This window comes from Phoca vitulina, unplaced genomic scaffold (genome assembly GCF_004348235.1).
Source record: "Phoca vitulina isolate PV1807 unplaced genomic scaffold, GSC_HSeal_1.0 scaffold42, whole genome shotgun sequence".
Taxonomy (NCBI): domain Eukaryota; kingdom Metazoa; phylum Chordata; class Mammalia; order Carnivora; family Phocidae; genus Phoca; species Phoca vitulina.
The window spans coordinates 7,531,714-7,553,117 of record NW_022589745.1 but is presented as its reverse complement, the minus strand read 5'-3'; the positions used below and the strand labels follow the sequence as shown (position 1 = coordinate 7,553,117).

At 53.7% G+C, this 21,404-nt stretch overlaps 1 protein-coding gene across 3 annotated transcripts in view; it reads right to left on the bottom strand.

Moving 5' to 3' along the window:
- HPCAL1 (hippocalcin like 1) overlaps positions 1 to 21,404 on the bottom strand; it is a 107,965-nt gene that overhangs the window by 21,968 nt on the left and 64,593 nt on the right. For all 3 annotated transcript variants that reach the window (XM_032430043.1, XM_032430042.1, XM_032430044.1), the window contains exon 2: positions 3,480 to 3,565. The gene's annotated coding sequence lies outside the window, so the exon portion shown is untranslated. The remainder of the gene's footprint in view (positions 1 to 3,479; positions 3,566 to 21,404) is intronic.

Below are 21,404 nucleotides of genomic sequence, written 5' to 3'. Positions count from 1 at the left end.
ATTGCTCCCTCCCCTCCTTCAGGTCTTTCCTCAACACGCTTCCCAGTGAGGCCTTCCCTAGTACTATATCCAAGCTGAAACCCCAACACGAATTCTTTATTCTCCTGTCCTCCTTGATTTTTTCTCTATATTTTATTGAGTTCATTGTCTCTCTCCCCCCAGAACTAGAATGCAAGGCCCCGGGGCCAGGCTTTATTCTGGTTTGTTCTCTATTGGAAGCCCAGAGCCTAGACGCTTCCTGGCACAGAGTGTGTGATCAATAAGTATCTGCTAAGTAAACAAACGCAGGGTTGCTGGGGGGAAGGCTGGAACCCATGGCCTCACACCCAGGGGCTTCTCCAGTACCTGGGAGCAAAGAGAAGGGGTCCTCCCATTTGCCATCACCTGACCTAGGACCTCCACGGCTAAGGATACCGATGTGCCAGAAGTACCATCTGAGTTCCTTATCTCTTGGTGGTAGTGGTGGGGGTGGGGGTTAGCAGGCATTTGCTGTGGGCACCGGAAGCCTGGGCTGGGAAGAGACACTCCTCGGCCCCCTTTGGGCCCCTGTGCCTGCTCCAGCGTCCTGACATCTAGCTACGAGCCTCAGCAGGACCTGACCTGGCCACGAGCCTCCCCCAACCCCAACCCCGCCTCTAGTTGGGATGCGTGTATAGGTATACCTCGGTTTTATTGTGCTTTGCTTTCTTACACCTCGCAGATAATGCTTTTTTTTTCTAAAGATTTTATTTATTTATTTGTCAGAGAGAGAGAGAGCACAAGCTGGGGGGGCAGCAGGCAGAGGGAGAAGGAGACTCCCCACTTGTGAGCAAGGAGCCCGATGTGGGACTCCGGGATCATGACCTGAGCCCAAGGCAGACGCTTAACTGACTGAGCCTCCCAGGTGCTCCATGGCTAATGCATGGTTTACAGACTGAAGGTTTGTGGAAACTGTGTATCACGTACGTCTGTCAGTGGCATGGCCCAAGAGCATTTGCTGACTTCGCGTCTCTGTGTCACATTTTGGTAATTCTTGCAATATTTCAAACAACTTCATTATGATTATATTTGTTACGGTGATTCTCTGATCAGGGATGATGAATCACTGAAAGCCCAGATGATGATTAGCATTTTTTAGCAATGAAGTAATTTTAAATGAAGGTACGTGCATTGTTTTTTTTTTTTTTTGACATAATGCTATTTCACACTTAATAGACTACAGTATCGTATAAATATAACTTTTATATGCACTGGGAAACCAAACCATTCACTGACTCACTTTACTGGGACGCTCGCCTTACGGCTGTGGTCCGGACCGGAGGCTGCAGCGTCTCTGAGCTGTGCCTACACGCAGACAAGGTCCGGGTGACACACGGCCCCATTGGCTCGTTTCCCAGCTCCCAAAGAGCTGGCGGAAGGAGATCGAACTAGTGAAAGCCGCACTTCCCACGCTCATCTATCCCCTGAGGCAGAGGCAAGCCCGGGAGCACTTTCACAAAGGTGAAGAGGACAGATGAGAGAAGGAAGGACATCCAAGCAAGAGATGGGGGGACCCCCCCATACCCAAGGGATGCAGGCTCCCTGGGGGGGCAGGGAGCAGGGAGACGTGCTGTGCTATCTGGGGGCTCTGCTGGGGGTCTGCTGGTCTGACCTGTGGGCACACACTCACATCTGCTGGGGGTACTCACATGAAACCAGCAGCTTGGCCTCTGCCCTCCCCAGGCTTGCAGCCCCCTCAGCCTCCTCAGGCCCCTCAGACCCCTCAGACCCCCTCAGGGCTATAGTGCTGGGCACCCAGCAACCCTAGGGTGGTTTATTAAGGTGGAAATTAAGGCAGGTTTTGGGTGCAAATCATAGCCTCACAGCTGAGCCTTAAAGGTGATTCCTTCTGGGTGGAAGGTGAGAATTACACGCTTGGAGGGCCTAGAAAAGTCCAGACTTTCTGCGAGGGCTCTGAGGCGGGCTCTCCTGGGCCGGGCCGGACCCTGCAGGGCTGAGCCCCCAGTGGCCCTTCCCTGATGCCGCCTCATCCCGCCAGGTGGCCGCTGGCCACAGACCCCACACCCTGGCCTCGACGGGGGCTCACAGTACTGGGGTGGGCCGGGCAGAGCAGGGCAGGGCCGATGACTAATGACAGTCACTGTAATAATTACCAGAAGCCGGGTAGGGGGAGGAAGAGGAAGAAGGGCTGTAGGGCAGCTGAGGCTTCCCCACACCTCTACTCTTGCAACCACCCCAGGAGGGAGACGTGACTGACCCTCTTACAGATGAGGCGGGGAGGCTGTTAAGTGGGCCCAGCGGGATCCAGACTGCACAAACCCAAGGGCAGAGGCCTTTCTCCCACTCACCACCTCCTTCCTCACTTGGGAACAGAACCGAACCCTGAGCTCAGCAGGAGCGACAGACAGCAAAACAGAGGCGGGCCGGGTCCCGGGCCCCCCAGCGGGGGGGTTTGTTCAGTGCTCAGTCAGCACTTCCTGGTGGGGGAGCCACCTGGTGGCAAGAGAGCCCTACGGAGTGCCTCTAGAGGACAGAGGACAGGCAATGGGCTCAGCCCCGGGGTCAGGAAGGCTTTGAGAAAGGACGCCACCCCTGAGCTCAGCTGTATGGGATGGACAGGAGTGGGCCAAGAAAGGGGACGGTGGTCTAAGCAGAGGCGCCACTGAGCAAAGGCCTGGGGGCTGGGTGGCACTTTCGAACATTGCAGGCCCTCTGCTATCGCTAGAGCTTCCCCGGAACCCAAGCAGGCAGTGGGGAGAGACGGGGCCGGGAGGGTGCTGGATTCAAACAGACCAAGGGCTGGTAGGTCATGTTAATTTCTGTGGACTTGACCCCTTCCCTGAGAGGAAGGCAGCTGGCTCCAGGTTTGGGGGCCAGGCCTGGTGAGGGCCTCGCCACGCTGGAGGGCAGGAGGGGCGTGGGGCTGTGAGTGAGAAAGGGCGGTCAGTCTCTAGGGGAGGCAGGAAGGGCAGCAAAGCGGAGGGGCTGGGAGAAGTCCCGAGGAGCCAGAGAAAAGTCTGGGAGGACAGGGGTGGGGCCAGAGAAGAGGACGTTTGAACCCAAGGTTTCCGAGGCCCCAGGGAGGCCTGGGGGAGAAGGGAGGTGGGGGTGGGGAGGCTCAGCCCTGGGGCCCTGGGAAGGGAGCTCTTCCCCTCTGTGGGTAGGAGGTGGGCAGGGCCTGGGAGATAGAAGCTTTCAGGAATCCCAAGTCAAAGTACCCCAGGCCAAATGACCTACCAGAAAGACCTGGCCGGCTTCAGGCGGGAACCGAGATGATCATGGGACCTGGGTGGGTTCTTTGCATCCCAGAGTCTCAGTTTCCCAACCACTTCATGGGTGTGCCAGGCAGGCTGTCCCCGACTCCTGATCTCTTCCCACTGAGCTGGGTGAAATCCTCACATGCCAGCCACAGGCAGGACCCCACAGAGTGGCAGAACCCCCACCCCACCCACAGGTCCTCCCCTGCTTCCAGGCCCCTCTGGCCTCCCAAAGTGACTTACCCAAGGCCAAGTGGAGGTGGAGACAGTCAGGACCAGAAGCTCCGGGGGCAGGTTCCACAACCTTGTCGGGGCTGCTAGACCATGCCCTGGGAGAGAGGAACAACAGGTCACTTAGGGTGCGTACACCCCGGCCCAGAGCCCACTGCCTTTCTGGTTGCTTCTGTGTGCCTACTGGGGGGACCACAGCTTTTGTGAGCCCCACACGGAGTACAGGAAAGCCCTGGCTCCTGGGCCCAGGCAAGCCACCGAGCATATGGACCTGCTGCCCCGGGAGGGAGGAAAGCCCGCCGCAGTACTGATGGGAGAGGTCTCCCGGGGAGACCCAGGCCTCCCCGTGGGTGAGGGCACCAGCTATCATATGCTGGAGCAAAAGGAACGCGGGCCGGTAGCCTCCGACCTCTTCAGTCCGCACACCCAGGACTTGGGCATTGGCAGCATCACTGAGTCACCGTGGTCTGTCCCAACGCTCTGACCCACAGGGTCACCATATAGGCCCCGGGATTGTGCACACCACGACCTGGCACAGGACGGGCTCACAGGGGCTCCCGCAGCCAAGCTCCCACCCCTGCACACAGAAACAGCCAGAAGGCATCACCGACCTCGAGCCCCACGGCTCACAGTCATACGGTCGGTCACTATGAGAAGAGAAGTCCACACGTCGTGGGCATCCTGGGTGCCCCGACCACTCCCCCACCCCACCTTCAACCGTCACACCACCAGCTTCGGGCACATTCCACACACCCTGCATGGCTGGCGGATGGCTGACCTCCTCCTTCACCCCTTTCTGTGAGCGGGCTGCACCCTGTATGTGGTGTGTAGTTGTAACGTTCTCAGGGTTACCGTCCCTAGGCTGCGGGGCTGTGCTAAGAGCTTTCTGTGCGTTTATTCGCACTAGCCAATTCAATCCTCCATCAACCTTATGAGGTAGGCATAATGACTAACCCTGGTTTCCAGGTGGGGAAACTGAGGCTTAGAGAAGCTAACTACTCGCTCAAGGGCATGTGTCTTCCAAGTGGCAGAGCCAGAATGGAGCCCAGATCACACCCCGGGGTACCCGCCTTCCCCTCTGGCTGGCTCCTGCTCAACCCCCAGTCCCCTGTCATGCGTCTCTTCACCTGAGACCCCATTTTTCTTCCTGATCTAAACACACTTCCCAGCTATTTCCTCCTAATGCGGGTTATCTCCTGCAATGATCACGGTTTATACGCACTCACTGGAGTGGTCCTGAGGACGGGAGCCAAGAAGCTCATTCACCCCAGAAAATACGGCCCCTGGACGGTGCAGGTGCTGGCGGGGCTCCCCTCGCGCCTTGGCTCGAGGGGCTGTATCTCCTCCAATTGCCTCTGAGCTCGGGGAGGGCGGGGGGGGGGGCCTGTCTCTGCTTCTGTGCGGCTGGGATGCAACGGCGCTCACTAAGTAATCAGTGGTGGACAATGAAGGCCCCCAAAGGCATCGCATGGACGTTCCCGGAAGCAGAGTGCACTTGGCTCAGAGTGAAAATTCCATCCGTTTCACCAATATGGAACTTCTATGCCGATTACGTTATTTAAACTCACTGCTGGGATCTAAGACCTTGAAAGAAAAGCCGTACATCTTCCCACCAGAAATTCTCACTGGAAGGTCACTGAGCTTTTAGACAGCACTGTACACACACACACACACACACAAACACACACGTGTCTATAGACACACATATATATGTATATATGGATATTTAAGATTTTATGTATATATTTTTTCATTATATAATGTATATTTTTAAAAAACAGACTTTTTTTAAAGATTTTATTTATTCATTTAAGAGAGAGAGAGCACATGTGCACAAGCAGGGGGAGAGGCAGAGGGAGAGGAAGAAGCAGGCTCCCCGCTGAGCAAGGAGCCCGATGCGGGGCTCGATCCCAGGACCTGGAGATCGTGACCCGAGCCGAAGGCAGATGCCCAACCATCTGAGCCACCCAGGCGCCCCTAGACTTTATTCTGAGAGCAGTTTAATGCTCACAGCACACTTGAGCAGCCTTCCCCATGATCAACCAAAGACAGGCACATTTATTACAGTTGATGAACCTACATCAACACACATCATCACCCCAAATCCATAGTTTGCATTAAGGCTCACTCTTGGTGGTGTACCTTCTGTGCATCTGGACAAGAGTATGATGATGTATGTCCACCGTGACAGTATCATACAGAGAAGTTTTACTGCCCTAAAAGTCCTCTGCGCTCCCCTTGTCCCATATTTTTTAAAGGCACTTTAAGTCCATGATCTTAGCTGAGCCATCTCGCAGCTCCGTAAGCCCTGCTTTGACACTCAGGGAACTCAGGCCCAGATAGGGTCAAGGGCCCTCCCCAAGGTCGCCTTTGCAAAACCCAGTAACAGAGCCAGCAGCAGAATGTGCTAGACGCATGTGTCCAGTGGTAATTTTATCATCCATCCTATCAGCCCATCCTAACCCCCAGTTTACAGAGGGGCAAACATACTTGGGGACACTTGCCATGGTCACACGTGGCTAAGTGGGATGCCAAAAAATGCAAATTCCTAAACCCATTCCTGCTCTCTCCATCAATTACAGGAGCTTCCAGGAGGCTGTGGGAATGCAGTAAGCAAGCAGCCCCTTGGGTCAGGGGGGCTCTGACCCAGAGCAGGTGCTCCCCCAGCCCTCAGCCCTCTCAGGGAGACCTGCCCCCAGGACCCACTCAGCCACCACACTGCATGATTCATGCCGCTGGAGTGAGCTTGGGTGAAGTCAGTTGGCTGCCTGCTACAAAGGCCCTACCACTTGCAGCCTCCCGGGGGCAGCCCTCAACAATCAGTGTTCAGTGACCAGCTCAGGGCCCTGAGTGCCTGGTGAGAACATTTCCAGTCCACACAGACACCTTCCTCCACAGCTCTTCCTGTCCCACTGAGACACACACCAGCTCGTATGCGGCAAGTACTGAGTGGCAGAAGCAGACCGGGTGTGCCCCTGTCGCTAAGTGGCCCTGTGACTTGGGCACACGCTGTCATCTCTGTCATTCTCTTCCCCCACCCTTGACAAAGCCCGTGGGCTGCGTCCCCTCAGAGACGGGGCCGGCTCTGCCATCAGGCTTCCTCGCCGAAGGAGGGTCCATCATCCCAGAGGCCTTGGAGGCTCTGGCTCCCCAGCTGCCTGGGGACACTCCATTAACTCAAATTGCACATTTCCTCCTGGCTCTATCGCTGAGCCACAGGGGCTCCCCGGCCGCCAGCTTTCCTGTGACAGATAAAGATTACAGTCATTGCTCAAGACTGAATCAAGCAGCAGAAGTCATTATGCAGAAATAATTATGTTGAGTTATGTCTGGTGGCTCCTGATTTCTGTCTAGCAATTGTCTTGCAAATGGTCTGCCTTTTCCTCTCCAGAAGAGCTAACTGCGGAGGCCTGGTGATTCAAACAGACATATGGGGCGCAACCCCACTGCTCCAAACCCCTGCCGGTGGGGAGAGGGCATCAGCATCCTACGGGAAGGTTCTCTGTGAGGCTCTTTTGCTAAGCACTTGGGAGAGACAAAGACATGGAAGACAAAAGCCCCGGAAGGCGCTCACTCACAACTCAGCCACATGTACCCCTGTACTGGACCCTCCTTCAAAGCTTGCTTCACACATCACTTGCTCCATGGGGCCCTTCCTGACACTCCAACTTCCCCAGCCCCTTGCTCATATCAGGCATAAGATACCTCTTTCTCTTAGGTTTGGGGTCTCTGGGGAGTGACTTGGGCAATGACCAGGTCTGACCTATTTTTGTACTAGCACAAAGCAGGGCCTCAGGAGAGCAGGGAGGACAGCAGGGAGGACAGCAGAGAGGGCTGTGTGGCCAGACTGCCTACGCTCAAATCCTAGCTCTACTATTGCCTGGCTGTGTGGCCCTGACCCATTGTTCAACTTCTCTCCGCCTCAGTGTCTAGGTATGTAAAATGGAGACAATAACTGCCCTACCTAGTTCATCATGAATAAATGAGCTAATGCACAAAAAGGTGCTTGGCACACAGGAAGAGCTCAATAAATGTCAACAATGACTGAAAGAGCAGAAAGAACATGGTTATAAGAATCTAAGACAGTAGAAAGGCACAAACTACCAAACCTTACTCAAGAAAAATAGACAATCTGAAATAAAGAAGAAGACGATCTGAAATGCCTATAACAAGGCAATAGATAGAATTAGCAAGCAAAATATTACTCATACACAAAAAAGCCCAGACCCAGATGGTTCCACTGCTGAATTCTACAAACATCTAAAGAATCAATACCCATTTTCATAAATTCTTCCCAAAAAAACAGAAGAGGAGGGAACACTTCCCAGCTTGTCCTATAAGGCCAGTACTACCCTGATACCAAACCAGAGAGACTTCAGAGAGAGGATATAGACCAGTGTCATTATAATGGACATGGATGCAAAAACAAACAAACAAAAAAATCAACAAAATACTAGCATACCAAATCCAGCAACGTAAAGAATAGAAAGAATTACACACCACGACCAAGTGGGATTTATCTCAGGAATGCAAGGTTGGTTTACCATCCGAAAATCCATTCATGTAGTATATCATATCAATAAAAATAAAAAGCAAAAATCACATGCTTATCTCAATTGATGCAGAAAAAGTACTCGACAAAATCCAACACTTTCATAATAAAAACACTAAATAATCTAGGAGTAGAAGGGAATTTCTTCAACCTGACAAAGCTAACATCCTACTTAATGGTGAAAGACTAGATGCTTTCTACCTCAGATGAGGAATGAGACAAGGATGCCCGCTCTCACCACTTCTATCCAACAACATACTAGAGGTTCTAACCAGGCCAATAAGGCAAGAAAAAGAAGTACAGGATTAGAAAAGAAGAAGTAAAACGATCTCTATTTGCAGATGACATTATCTTATATATAGAAAATTCTAAAGATTCCACTAAAAAAAAAAAACCAAAACAAACTAACAGTTCAACAAGGTTGCAAGATATAAGATCAATATGCAAAGATCAATTTTATTTCTATATACTTGCAATGAAAAATCCAAAAATGAAATTGAGAAAACAATTCCATTAGCAATAGCATCAAAAAGAATAGAATAGGAATGGATTTCACAGAAGAAGTGCAAAACTTATACTTTGAAACTATAAAATATTGTTGGAAAAAAAGAAGATCTAAATAATTGGGAAAATAGCCCATGTTCATGAATCAGAAGACTTAACATTATCAAGAAGGCAACACACCCCAAATTAATCTACAGATTCAATACATTCCCCTATCAAATTCCAGCTTACTTCTTTGCAGAAATTGACAAGATTCTAAAGTTTATATGGAATTGTGAGGACCCAGGACAGCCAGAACAATCCCGAAGAAGGAGAACAACATAGGACTCACACGTCTCAATTTCAAAACTTACTACAAAGCAATAATAACCAAGACAGCATGGTATTGGCCCAAGGACAGATATATAGATCAATGAAATAGAATTGAAAATCCATAATTAAACCCACACATCTTTGGTCAACTGATTTTGAACAAGTGTGCCAAGACTAGCAGATCGGGAAAGAATATCTGGTAGACAAATGGTGCTGGGATGACTGCATAGCCACATGGAAAAGAATGAAGCTGGACCCTCACCTCACACCATATAAAAAATTAACTCAAAATGGATCAGAGAACTACATGTAAGAGCTAAAATTATAAAACTCTTAGGAAAAAAAAAACATAAATCTTCATAACCTTGGATCTGGCAAAGGATTCTTAGATATGACACCGGAAGGCCAAATAAATTGGAATTCATCAAGATTTAAGACTTGTGCTTCAAGGGGACACAGACAAGAAAATGAAAAGACAACTCACAAAAATGGGTGAAAATATTTGCAAATCATATAACTGATAAAGGACTTGTATCTAGAATATATAAAGAACTCTTACAATTAACAGAAAGACTTATAACCCAATTAAAGCATGGGCAAAGGATGTGAATAGACATTCCTCTAAGAAGACATACAAAGATCAATAAAACACATGAAAGGATGCTCAACATCATTAGTTATTAGAGAGAAACAAATCAAAAGCACATTGAGATACCACTTCACACCCGCTAAGATTTCTAGAATCGAAAAATCAGATCAATACAAGCGTTGACAAGGATTTGGAAAGATCAGAACCCTCATACATTGCTGTTGGGAATTTAATGGTGCAGCTGCTTTGGAAAACAGTCTGGCAGTTCCTCAAATGATTAAACATATATATAGTCACAATGTAACCCAGAAACTCGGCTCCTGGGTAGATACCTAAGAGATGTGAAAACGCATGGCCACCCAAAGACTCATACACAGTGTTCACAGCAGCACTGTCCATAATAACCAAAAGGTGGAAACAACTCAAATGTCCATCGACAGATGAATGAGAACAAAACGTGGTATATTCATACAGTGGAATATTAATTAGCCCTAAAAAGAAATGAAATACCGACATATGTTACAACATAGAAGAACCTTGAAAAGATCACACTAAGTGAAGAAACCAGACACAGAAGGATAAATATGACATGATCCCATTATATAAAATGTCCAGAATAAGAAATCTATAGAGACAGTAAAAAGATTCATGGTTTCTTAGGGCCGGGGGATGGGGAGATAGAAGGTGACAGCTAAAGGGTATGGGGTTTCCTTTCAGGGTGATGGTAATATTTTAGAATTGACTGTAGGGATGGTTGCACATACTTGTAAGTGTACTAAAACCCACTGCATTGTGTACTTTATTCATTTTTATTTATTTATTTTAAAGATTTTATTTATTTGTGCATCCTGTACTTTAAATGGGTGACTTATATGGCATGTGAGTTACGTCTCAACAAAGCTGTTGAAAAAGAAAAAAAGGACTCTAAGTCAAGGTCTTTGGACACAAGGGCAAAGAGCAGGCTCACAGGAGCAGGGAGGCAAAGTGCAGGGCTTCCCACCAGAGCCTGGCAGCCTCGAATGTGGGGACATGGCCCCTAGGAACGTGCTGCAGACCTGCCCCGGAGAGCCCCCCACCACAGACACAGTACGCACTCCACACACATGCTGTCCGTGTGCGCAACATGTGTGTTAGGTGCAGGAACAAAAGCCCCACTTTTGAGGAGCCCACAGCCAGTGGGGTACGCTCAGGTGTGTGCCAGATGTCCGGGGTGGGTCCAGACACAAGCTCGCTGGATCTCTCTGCAGTCAAGGGCGTGATCCAATGCACTGCAGGGAGCGGGGGGGGGGGGGGGGGGGGGGCCCCCCGGGGACCCACCCGGGGGGGGGGGGGGGGGGCACCGCCCCCGGCCGGGGGGGGGGGGGGGGGGGGGGGGGGGGGCAGTCCCTCAGGATACACACTCAGAGAGGGAGGTGCCACTGAACACTCCACTCAGCTCCTGAAATGGCCCAGGCAGCCCCCCCGCCCCAGGACACTGTGGGCGCCACCTAAGGAGTTACCGTTCTGGGGGCCTTTCTGGGGCCAGTTCCTGGACCCAGGCATGGAAGGACGCAGTTCCCACTGTCCTTGCTGGCCAGTCCTGAGGAAAACAGCTAGAAAAGCGTTTTCCTTCCATGCCCAATGAGCCTCCTCACACCCACAGACTTCCCGCCCTGCCTGGGATCTGCAGAAAACCGAACGGCCTCTCCTGCTGGCTCACACCAGGGGCGGATGTGTGCTCAAAAGCTGATAAATTATTTTAATATATCCTGAAATCTAACTTAATTAGAGAGCAAAGTCCCCAAGGGAGGAAAATATAGTGGGGTCTGAAGTCCAGATGGATGGGTTTTGGATTATGACTATGTCTGAGCTGACTGCAGTTTTAGGAATGACTAATTCCACCGCAGTCCCCAGGTATTAGGGCAGATGCTTACTGAATACTTTCACGCAGACATTTCCCACAACAGCCACTTGGGAGAGGCATTTTCCTCCACTGCTCAGTTCAAGAACCGAGAGGGGCTGCGTGCCCTCCAGAGGGTAAGACCACCCAGGCCGCAAGTCTCACAGAGGGGAGCAGGGCTGGAAAAGATGCCCAGTGGGACAATGAAGGAAACCCTGAGCATGGCACAGCCATGCACGTGGCCCAGCACCAGCTCCCTGGTCACCTGGACCACCGCGTGGTGGCCGATGGCACCCCTGACTTCCAGCGAGTGTGCCCACTGTCTGATGGTAGCCCCCACGGCCGTCCCAGGGGTTTGCGATCTTGTCACAAAACCAAAGGAGTCTACCTTGGACCGCTCCGAGAAACTGTTCCGAGTATTTACCAAACATGACCACACACCCCCATACACTAGGAACTCAACTTCTTGCTTTGTTCCCAACAGCAAGATTGGCACGTGTCCACCGAAAAGCAGGATTTGTAATGGCCCCCGCTGGAAAGTCCCCAAGTCCATCTGCAACAGACTGATGAATGAACTGCGGTGTGTTCAGACGACAGAGGACCACAAGCCATCAGAATGAACCTCAGTGACACAACACAGATGAATCTCCAGACAGAGCACTGCGTGAAGTGGCCAGACACAAAATACTTCATGCTGGAGGATTCCATTTACAAAAGGAATAAAAGCGGGCGCAGTGAACGCGTGGTGATGGAAATCAGGACCGGCTACGCTCGGTGGGGGCAACGATTAGAAAGTCGTGACGGGGCTTCTGGGTGCAGGTTACACGTCTTCTCTTGTGAAAATACGCACTTTAAGGCACACAAGTTAAACTTCAGTGAAAAGCCAAGCAGAAAGCGAAGCACCCACGGTCATCCCTGCATCCGTCCCTGGCCCACCCTGGGCAGGGCTGGCGGCTTCCCAGCACTCCCCTACCTGGCTGAGGCCAGAGCCCAGGGCTGTCTTCCGCTGGGAAGAGAGCAGGCCAGTTCAGCCCTGACCTCCCCAAGGCTGCTAACCTCTCCGCACCCCAACTTCCTCACCTGAGCACGGCTGTCACATCTGTCGGGGGAGGCTCCCAGGGATGTGAATTTTCAGGAAGTAAGGGCCCTGTGTAACCAGCACCCAGCCTGCAAGCCCCGCATCAGCCATCCGCTTGCTAGACTGAAATTTATGAGGAGCTACTCTGTGCCAGGCACTGGGGATCCCTGGGTATTGTCAAGCACCCTGCCTGCAAAGGGCTGACTTTCCAGTAACAAGACATAAATGGGGGGGGCAAGAAAAATGGGTGAAAGGGGTCAAAAGGTAAAAAAAAAAAAAAATTAACACACACAGATTGCACTTGAATACCCATAAAGTACTGCCATGATGGTCATGGGTGGGGGGAAGGGAAATCGCTCAGACTACCACCTCGGATTGCAAGGGAAGTATCTCCCCTCTTTACAATAAATAATAATTTATGCCACCTGTCAGCGAGCACCAGCAATAAGGAGTGTCTCAGAACCAAGGCTCAGAGGCGAGGGGTTGTGTGTGATCATTTGCAAAGACAGAGATTCTCAGAGATCTGGAAGGAAAAGGAGGACCGGCAAAGTGAAGGGCTGGGGTAGCTCTCGGGGGCGCTCCTGCCAGGGCAAACTCCCAGGGTCACATTTCCAACCTAGGGGAGTTCAGCAGCCACACACGCTCTTTCTTCTAAGAGCCTCTGTCTTCCCTTCCCCCCACCAATGACAGGTCTCTCTCCAGTTTGTCCAGCGCAACAGGGGAACTGGTCAACACCCCCCCACTCCTCCTGTCGCCACCCAGACCTTTAGCGCATGTTCTAAGACTTGCCCCCCCCCACTCCCCCACCGCCAGCCCCGCTAGCACAACAGAAAAAGGAACCAGGAAAATGGCATTTGGATGGTGTGCCCCCCGCCCCCTTGCATCCATTTCCTCTTATAATAATCCTCAGTGTCTCTTAAGGGTCCACACCACCCGCATTCCCAACTCACCGGACCCAAAGGGGGCTCCCTCACTTCCCCCCCCAAAGACGGGGCTCTCTCCCATTGTGCTCCATCCCGACACCACGAATGACTGGACATCCTGCCCCATCAGCCACAGCAGGTGGGCTTGCAGACAGCACACGGGCTCGGAGAACAAGGGGAGCACAGCGGTGGAGGTCCCTGAGTCGGCAGTGTCCCCACCCAGTCCACCCTGGACTCCTCAGTGTTGTGAAATATTAAATTCCCTTGTTTGCTTTAACCCACTTGAGACCGTTTTTTCCATCGCTTTCAAAAGAGTCCGAACTGATGCAAGATGCCTTATATTCTTCAGAAGGTAAATACGACTGCATCTCATCTTCCTCCAGGCTTCACTGTTCTGCTGAAGGACATTTAAGTGTTGACATGTCTTCATCTTCCTGCTCTCATTTACAAAAAATATTGCCAAAAATGTCTTCCAAGGAAAATTAGTTTGAGGTGTTGCGCCTCACGGGATGTAAAAGGTAAGAGATGCTCCACGGTCATGTAAATGTGCAAATTACTTCCTGCCACAAAGTTAAATTGGTTTCTTTATTGCAGGACTTCTCAGACCCTTTAATGTATGACTGGTTTGTTTGTTTTTAAAGATTTTATTTATTTATTTGTCAGAGAGAGAGAGAGAGAGAGCACAAGCAGGGGGGAATAGCAGGCAGGAAGAAGCAGTCTCCCCGCTGAGCAAGGAGCCCCGACTCGGGACTCGATCCCAAGACCCTGGGATCATGACCCGAGGCGAAGGCAGACGCTTAACCGACTGAGCCACCCAGGTGTCCCTGACCAGTTTATTTTACTTCAATCTTTGTGACTAAGATTTATGTGCTCAATTTTTAAGGGGGTGTAACGGCATGCCTGACTCCCTGCCGTGTGTTTGGCTGTGGAAATCTTATTTTCATGGAGTAACTATAGGACAAAATGACATGAAATACATTTCAGAAAATGGATCCAGCTGGAATTCCAGATTTTTTCTATTCCAAACTGCTTAGCCTTTAGGGATCTTTTGATTTTCCCACCTGAGCCTTTTGGTTAAAAAAAAAAAAAATTTTTTTTTTTTTTAAATTTTAAGCACAGTTGTGGCAGAAGAACTTTGAAAACCAGAGAGTGCTACTAAAATACCAGGCACTGGGGAAGGGATTCTAAGAGTCCCTGGACTGAGGGGCAGCAAGGAAGTGAGGTCTCTTCACAAGCTGCCATTTTCTTGAGCCATAAAATTCAACTTTGTTGACTCTCAACTCTCCAGGAAAGAAAGGAAAATGGCTCAATGCCCACTAACGGGATTCTTGGAACCTCCTGCGTCCCGGCCGCTGCCGCCCCCACCCCCACGGCTCCCCGAGGCCACCGACCCCTGGACCAGAGGCCAGAGAAAGGCCACTCTGGTGTCCTTCTCGGGCCGTGTCAGAGGAAGAAAAAAGCGAGCGTTTGCCAACATCACAACAGTGAGGCGGCTGCAGGGGAGACACGAGTGGGGCCCCGGGAGGTGGAGAGCAAGAAACCCAAACCTGATCCACGGTTTCTATCTGGGGGCCCGTTCTGCCCACAGACACGTCGCTGTCTGCCGTGTATCCACCGGAGAACAAGCCTCGCGCATCTCAAGGCCTGGGCTGCAGGGACCCGGGCCAGCAGCCGGGCGTCCCTCCACCCTGTAGGGTCACCTCGTGTGCCCTGTACATGGATCTCCGTCTGTGAGTTCACTTGGAGGGAAAAGGTTCAGCTGCAAAGAAGAAGAGAGAAGCCGCGTGTGTGGTCCAGCCCCTTCATTCTGCAGTTGAGCAAGAAGGGTCTCGCCCGAGAGCACAGAGCAGGGACGAGCGGGCCCAAACTCCGGGAGGGACGCAGGCACTTGGGTTTGCTGGGCACATGCAGACTCCAGGTGCCCCGTGGGCCGGGCCATAGGCCTCTCCCTTAAACGTCCTGAGAGTTTTGTCAATCATGATGTCGGAGGAGAGCAAAGGTTTGGGCCAGGCCGTCAAGACCGCCCTGTCCCGTGAAAGCCCGTGGTGCAGGGGAGACAGGAATTCCACAGCGGGCGAATGGCAGCCACGGGTCCACGCGCATGAGCCCAGCCGGGGCGGGCACGGCAGTCAGTCCCACTTCAGGCACGAGGCCACCGAGGCCCAGACAAGTTCAGGGTCTTGCCTGGAGCCACAGGGCCAGGAAGAGGAGGGGAGCGTGGGCTCCGGACTCCAGCTCAGGGAAGCGGGCTGAGGCCATGCCACGGCCACAGGAGGTTACCTGGTGTCCGACCGGTGTTGCCCACTCAAGGCGGCCGCTCCTTCCCGGAGGAGTCTAGTCCCAGACTTGAGGTGGGAGCTGCCTCTGGCCAGTCGGCCTGCCACTCTGCCAGGCATTCCTCCATGCACTCACCCAGCGGCCACGCGGGCGCAGAGAGCTCACAGCCCCCGTGCGTGGCTCATACCCCTTGTTGCAGGTGCTGTGGGCTGAGGGGAAGAGGGCATGTCATTCTAAGCAGGATCCCCAAGGAAGGTGTCACCAGGTGACAGGGGGCCAAGCCTTGCAGCATGGGTACGCCCTGGCTCTCTGCTCTCTAGATGCAGGCCCCGATGGGGAGAGGGGGCGTGAGGGGCATCCTTACTGCACCTGCCATCCCAAAGACCCCTCCTCTCCTAACCACGGTGGTGGCCAGGTGGCAGAGGACAGGTGACCTACTCCCTGACAGGCTGTCCCTGGACCCGCCTGGATGCCTCTGGGACAGCAGGTACTCAGAGCACCGGGAGCGCTGGAGTGTAGGGGTACCAAGCACCCCTTCCCGTGCACGGGGCCCAAAGAGTGTCAGATTTGGACTCTGATGTACTGCCGTGTGGCCCTAGGCAAGTCACCTCTCCTTCTGGGGCTGCTTCCTGCTCTTGAGTGCCCGGAAGTAGCTTCGAGGACCACGGGAAGCAATGAGTCACAGGGACGCTCTTCCGGCCCCAACGCCTAACCCTGGAGTCTAAATGCAGCATTTAAAGCTCTACCTCAGGACCTCTGGGCACATTCACACCCCGTCCCACTCTTGGGGTCACCACCACCCACTACAGATGAGGAAACCAAGGCTCAGAAACAGGAAGCCACTTTCTCGAGGCCACACAGCCAAGCAGTACTGCGTCCACGGAGACTAGCTGGCCTGTAGGCCATGCTTCCCCCACTGGCCACAGGGACACCAGAGACACAACTCTGCCCTCAGGATCGACGAAGGAGCGAGTAAAGAGGCTCAGTGAAGTATATACGTGTAATTAAGCAGTGAAAGCAGAAGGCAGTGCAGAGGGGAGGCCTGAGGTGGGGTCTGTGCAGAGGCGGGAAGGACGGGTGGACGGAGGGGCTCTGGGCCAGGCTGCCCACAGAGCGGGGCCCTCAGTCCAGGCTCCAGGTGCCGGCCTCTCAACCCCACTGAAGCCCCTGGTGGTCCCATGCCCCCTCCAACCCCGGTGGTTCAGCACCGGAGGCCCTGGGCCCGCCAAGTGTGGCAGGTTAAAGATGCCAACAATTCTGAGACTCCCTCCCATGAAGCCTCCCTGCTCCCCACCGTCCCCAGGGCCCTGAGGGTCTGTGAGGCCTGCCCGTAACCCATCTGCTGGGGCTCCCCACCCCTCTGGATGGAAGGCTCAGAGGGCAGGGTCTCGCTCCCACGTCGCCCAGCAACCCCCCCCGCATGTCGCTTGGGGCGTGGGGGCCTCTCGATCAACGTTTAACGAATGACTCAGGGAGCCGGCAGCTCAGAGAAGAGATGTGAGGTGGAGCCGCAGAGGAACGACAGAGCCGGATCATGGGGGGCTTGCAACACTGGGCTTCACGTCGATTTTGGCAACAGGGTGCCATGGTGGGCTCTCGGGCGTGGGCTTGGAGGAAGGTGGGCTTGGCGGGCTGGACAGGAAGGCTGGTGTCGGGGGCCGGGGGGGTAAGCAACCCGGGTGCAGGCAAACGGGACATTTTCAAGGGCGACTGTGAGCACACACAGCTTGGACTCTTAAAGACCCCCAGGCCAGCTAGTACTTGGGGGGGGGGGGGGGGGGGGGGTGTGCACGCTTCCTGAAGCAGGCGACCAGCAGAGAAAGCACAATCACCCCCACAGACAGAAAGGAAAGCGCCCAGAGGGGGCAGATCTGGCTCCCCTGAAATGCAGCCTGCAACCAAGGGCCGGGAAACAGGCGCCCAGGGCTGTGGGGATTAAGGCCAGTGCTCCTGCTACAGCCACTTAGCCGGCGCGGCGTGCCGAGCTCGGCCACCGTATCTATGATGGAGGCATAAGTCATCTGAAAACACAAATAAATTATTCACTCCCCACAAATGAGCAGCCCCTCGGTTCCTGCAACAGCCACCACACCACAAACACCCCAAAGGCTCAGCGAGTCCTATTAGTGACACTGCTAGGCGGAGCACACACCGGATTCCGCCATCAGCCCATGTAGACAGCTCTCGCCCGAGACCTGCCCACACGGCTTTCCATTCTGCAGCCACGAGTGACATCAGCCCAGCATCAAATGGAAAATCACAGCCCAGCCCGGCCCGGCTTGGGAGACGTGGGCTTCTGTGCAGAGCACGTCTGCACTGAAGGACTGGTCTTTTCCCCACCGCCTCCTGACACTGACCGCTCCCCCCAGGGGCCAAGTCACCATGCGGGCCAGGGACACAGCTAGCATGCGGATTTCTGGGCCCGGACACCTCCAGGGTTCAGCCCGGGGGTGGGGGGGACACTGCATTTCCCAGCGGGGGCCACCAGGAGGAATCACCTGGATCAATCACAGCACGGCTAGCCTCGCACCGCTGGGCAGTCCTGGGTCAGGTTCTCGCCTCCTGGCGCCCCAGGTGCCCTGACGGGTTTTTGGGGGATGGCAAGAAAGAACATTTGCAAAGCACTTTCATGCACTGGTGCTCAGCGGAGGTCACTCACAGCTGGGTCTTTGCATAGCCTCACACCTCCAATTTTAGATCTTTGATTCCTGTCTGCTCAGCTCGGGTCACAGTTGGGAAGGAGAGCCTGGGAGGTTTTTCTGAGTGCTTGCCTAGAACACCCCCGAGTGCCCAGAGAACCCCGCCCTCCCTTCAGACCCCAGCTCTCGGCCCCTCCTACTGGGAGGTCCCCAAACTCTGGGTGGGCGCTCGCTTCTACAGCGCTACGCTTTGCTGGGATTTGCTCACCTGCATCCAGAGCCCCGCAAGCAAAGGGACAGTAGAAGGACTGAGGTCTTACCCCTGGGGCCCAGCACACCGCCGGGCCCAGAGCTGCAGGGTCAGCGTGGGCAATGAAAACTAACCACTTTCTCTTTGCAGAGTTAGTTGTCCCATGTGATGTGAGCAGAGGGGCTTCGTCCCTCTGTCCCTGCCCCTCCGCGACAAGTCTGCGCAAGAACAACCCTTGTTGTGAGGGGTTTCCAGCCCCTCCCCAGCTCCTTGGAGGAAGAAGTGGCTTTCTGACCTGACTGAAGAAATGAATGACCTTCCAGCCTGGGGGCCCCCACCTCCTCCACGCTGCCCCCCCAGGGTGGAGATCAGTAGCTGCTCCGCTGTCTATGAAAGGGAAATTTGTTTTAAGAGTAAGGGCAAGTAACAGGAAGCTGATTCTGGCCAGAGAGCAAGCTTGCCCATTTGCAACTACCTGCAAAAAGGAGCGCACGTGTATGTGTGCACGTACACACACACACACACACACACACACGCACGCGCGCACACAATTTAGTGGTTCTCAACTGTGGGTGATTTTGCCCCCCTTGAGCTTTTGGAAGTGTCTGCAGACATTTTTGGTTATTACAACTGGGGCATGGGGTCACCCCCTGGCATCTAGTAGGCGGAGGCCAAGGATGCCCCTGAACCTCCTCCAGGGAACCAGAGCCCTCCCCAGCCCAGCAAAGAATGATGCAGCCAGACCCTCAGCAGTGCAGAGGGCGAGAGCCCCTGACGCAGATACATTCCCGTGTCTTTGTTTGCCCCTCATCCGGTGACAGAATCTTGCCCTGAGCGAGGACTTCCCTGACGGAAGCGCGCCCCTCCTTCCCAAATAAAGCACCAATGGTCCTGCAGGACGCAGAGCCACCCCACACGCCCACTGCTTGAGAGCGTCTTGCACAAGCAAGCCCACACTCCCCACGCTTCTCTTCAACAGGGAGGGGCTCTCGGAAGCTGAGTTTCGATGGTTGAGGACTCGCGTCGATTGTGGGGGGGCCTGTTGTGTGGCCGGGTGGGAACAGGAAGATGTGCAGCCTTTGCGGCTGTTTGTGGCCACCACACTCGGCGGTGACAGCAGGCACACGCACCTGACACCCCTCCCATGCGGGCCAGGGTGTGCGGCCGGGGCTCGGCTCTAGCTGACACGGGTTAGGAAGCCCGGCCCGGACTGCAGGACTTGGCATGTGGCCATTTCCTTCTGAGCCCGGTTTTTTTTTTTTTTTTTTAAGATTTATGTATTTAGGGGTGCTGACCCCTCTCCCCTCTCATGCTGTTTCTCTCTCTCTCTCAAGTAAATAAATAAATAAAATCTTTAAAAAAAAAAAGATTTTATGTATTTATTTGAGAGAGAGAGAGAAAGAAAGATCGAGCAAGAGCAGGGAGGGGCAGAGGGAGAGGGAGAAGCAGGCTCCCCGCTGAGCAGGGAGCCCGATGTGGGGCTCAATCCCAGGACCCTGAGATCATGACCTGAGCCGGAAGCAGATGCTTAACTGACTGAGCCCCCCAGGCAAACCTCCTCCCTTTTATTTTTTAAGATCACACAAGATGGGGTCTTTCCTGCACACCAAAGTCTCAAACCTTCCATCAGAGAGCTCTACGGACATGAGGTTTTGGTGGCACAGGGAACCTGGGCAGGGAGTTTATACAAAAAGTGTCAACTCCCACCCCAGTTCTTCGGAGGAAAGGGAGGCTGACAAACGCAGTCCCTTACGTAGAGGCTGCCTGGAGGCAAACAGGCTTGAGCTACGCAAGGTAGAAGGGCCCGCGGTGACCACCTGGCTGAATACAGACAGGCCCATCGGGTGACCCACCCCAAAATACACATAGGCCCTGAGGCGCCTGGCTGGCTCAGTCAGTTGAGCGTCAGACTCTTGATTTCGGCCCGGGTCATGATCTCAGGGTCGTGGGATCGAGTCCCGCATCGGGCTCTGCACTGGACATGGAGTCTGCTTAAGAGTCTCTCTCTCCCTCTGCCTCTGCCCGCCCCCCAAAAAATCCATAGGCCCTAACTGACCCATGGGCTACTTACAACCAGGAACAGTTACCAATAAAGGGAGAATTCCAGACTTTGCCATACGGCCTCATCTTCCCCCTTTAAAAACAGGCCCCACCCACTGCCCCACTGGCAGAAGGCCTCTCCTGGGCGCTCCTGCCCGCGCTCCCGCCCGCGCTCCCGGCGCTGTATTCAGTAGACTTCTAGCTCCTTTGTTCTGCCTCAGGTGGATGCTTCCAACTGCCCACGCCACCGGCTTCCACCCGCTCGTCCCCCCACATTTGGGGGCCCTCATCTGATCGGGAGAGACACCCATTCAAACACCACACCTTAGTCCTGCACGATGTGTAGAGTCGACACCCGGTGTCAAACCGTGAGGGGGACGAACAATCCGCTCCACGCCGCGTGCATTACAGTCCAGAGAGAACGTCACTTAACCCTCCCGACCTGGAAGCCTGGGCCGGAGAAGGTGGGAGGCTGGCATTGGTCTGAGTGCGAAGGGAGATTCGAGGTCCCTGGGCAAGACTTCTCCCGGGGCTCCGCGGACAGGGGCCTGCACTGTTGTTCAAAGCACCACCTTCAATCTTAAAGGAGCCGTAGGTGGCTTCTTGCTTGGCTCAAGGGCCTATCTGGTATTTCATAGTTAGGTGCACCTCCCCGGTGGGCCCTATCAGGGGCATCCGGACACCTCAGACGGACGGCAGCAGGCCCCCTGCCGGGAGATTCTGGGGCAATGTGACACGTGCCATGAGGAGGGTGAGTGCAGGATGCTGGCGGCCGTGGGCACTGAGAGACCTACAGCCCTACCTAAGGATCTGGGAAGGCTTCTTAGAGGAGGTGACATTTAAACAGAGACCTAAAGGATGAATCAGAGTTAGCCATGCACAGAAAGAGAGACA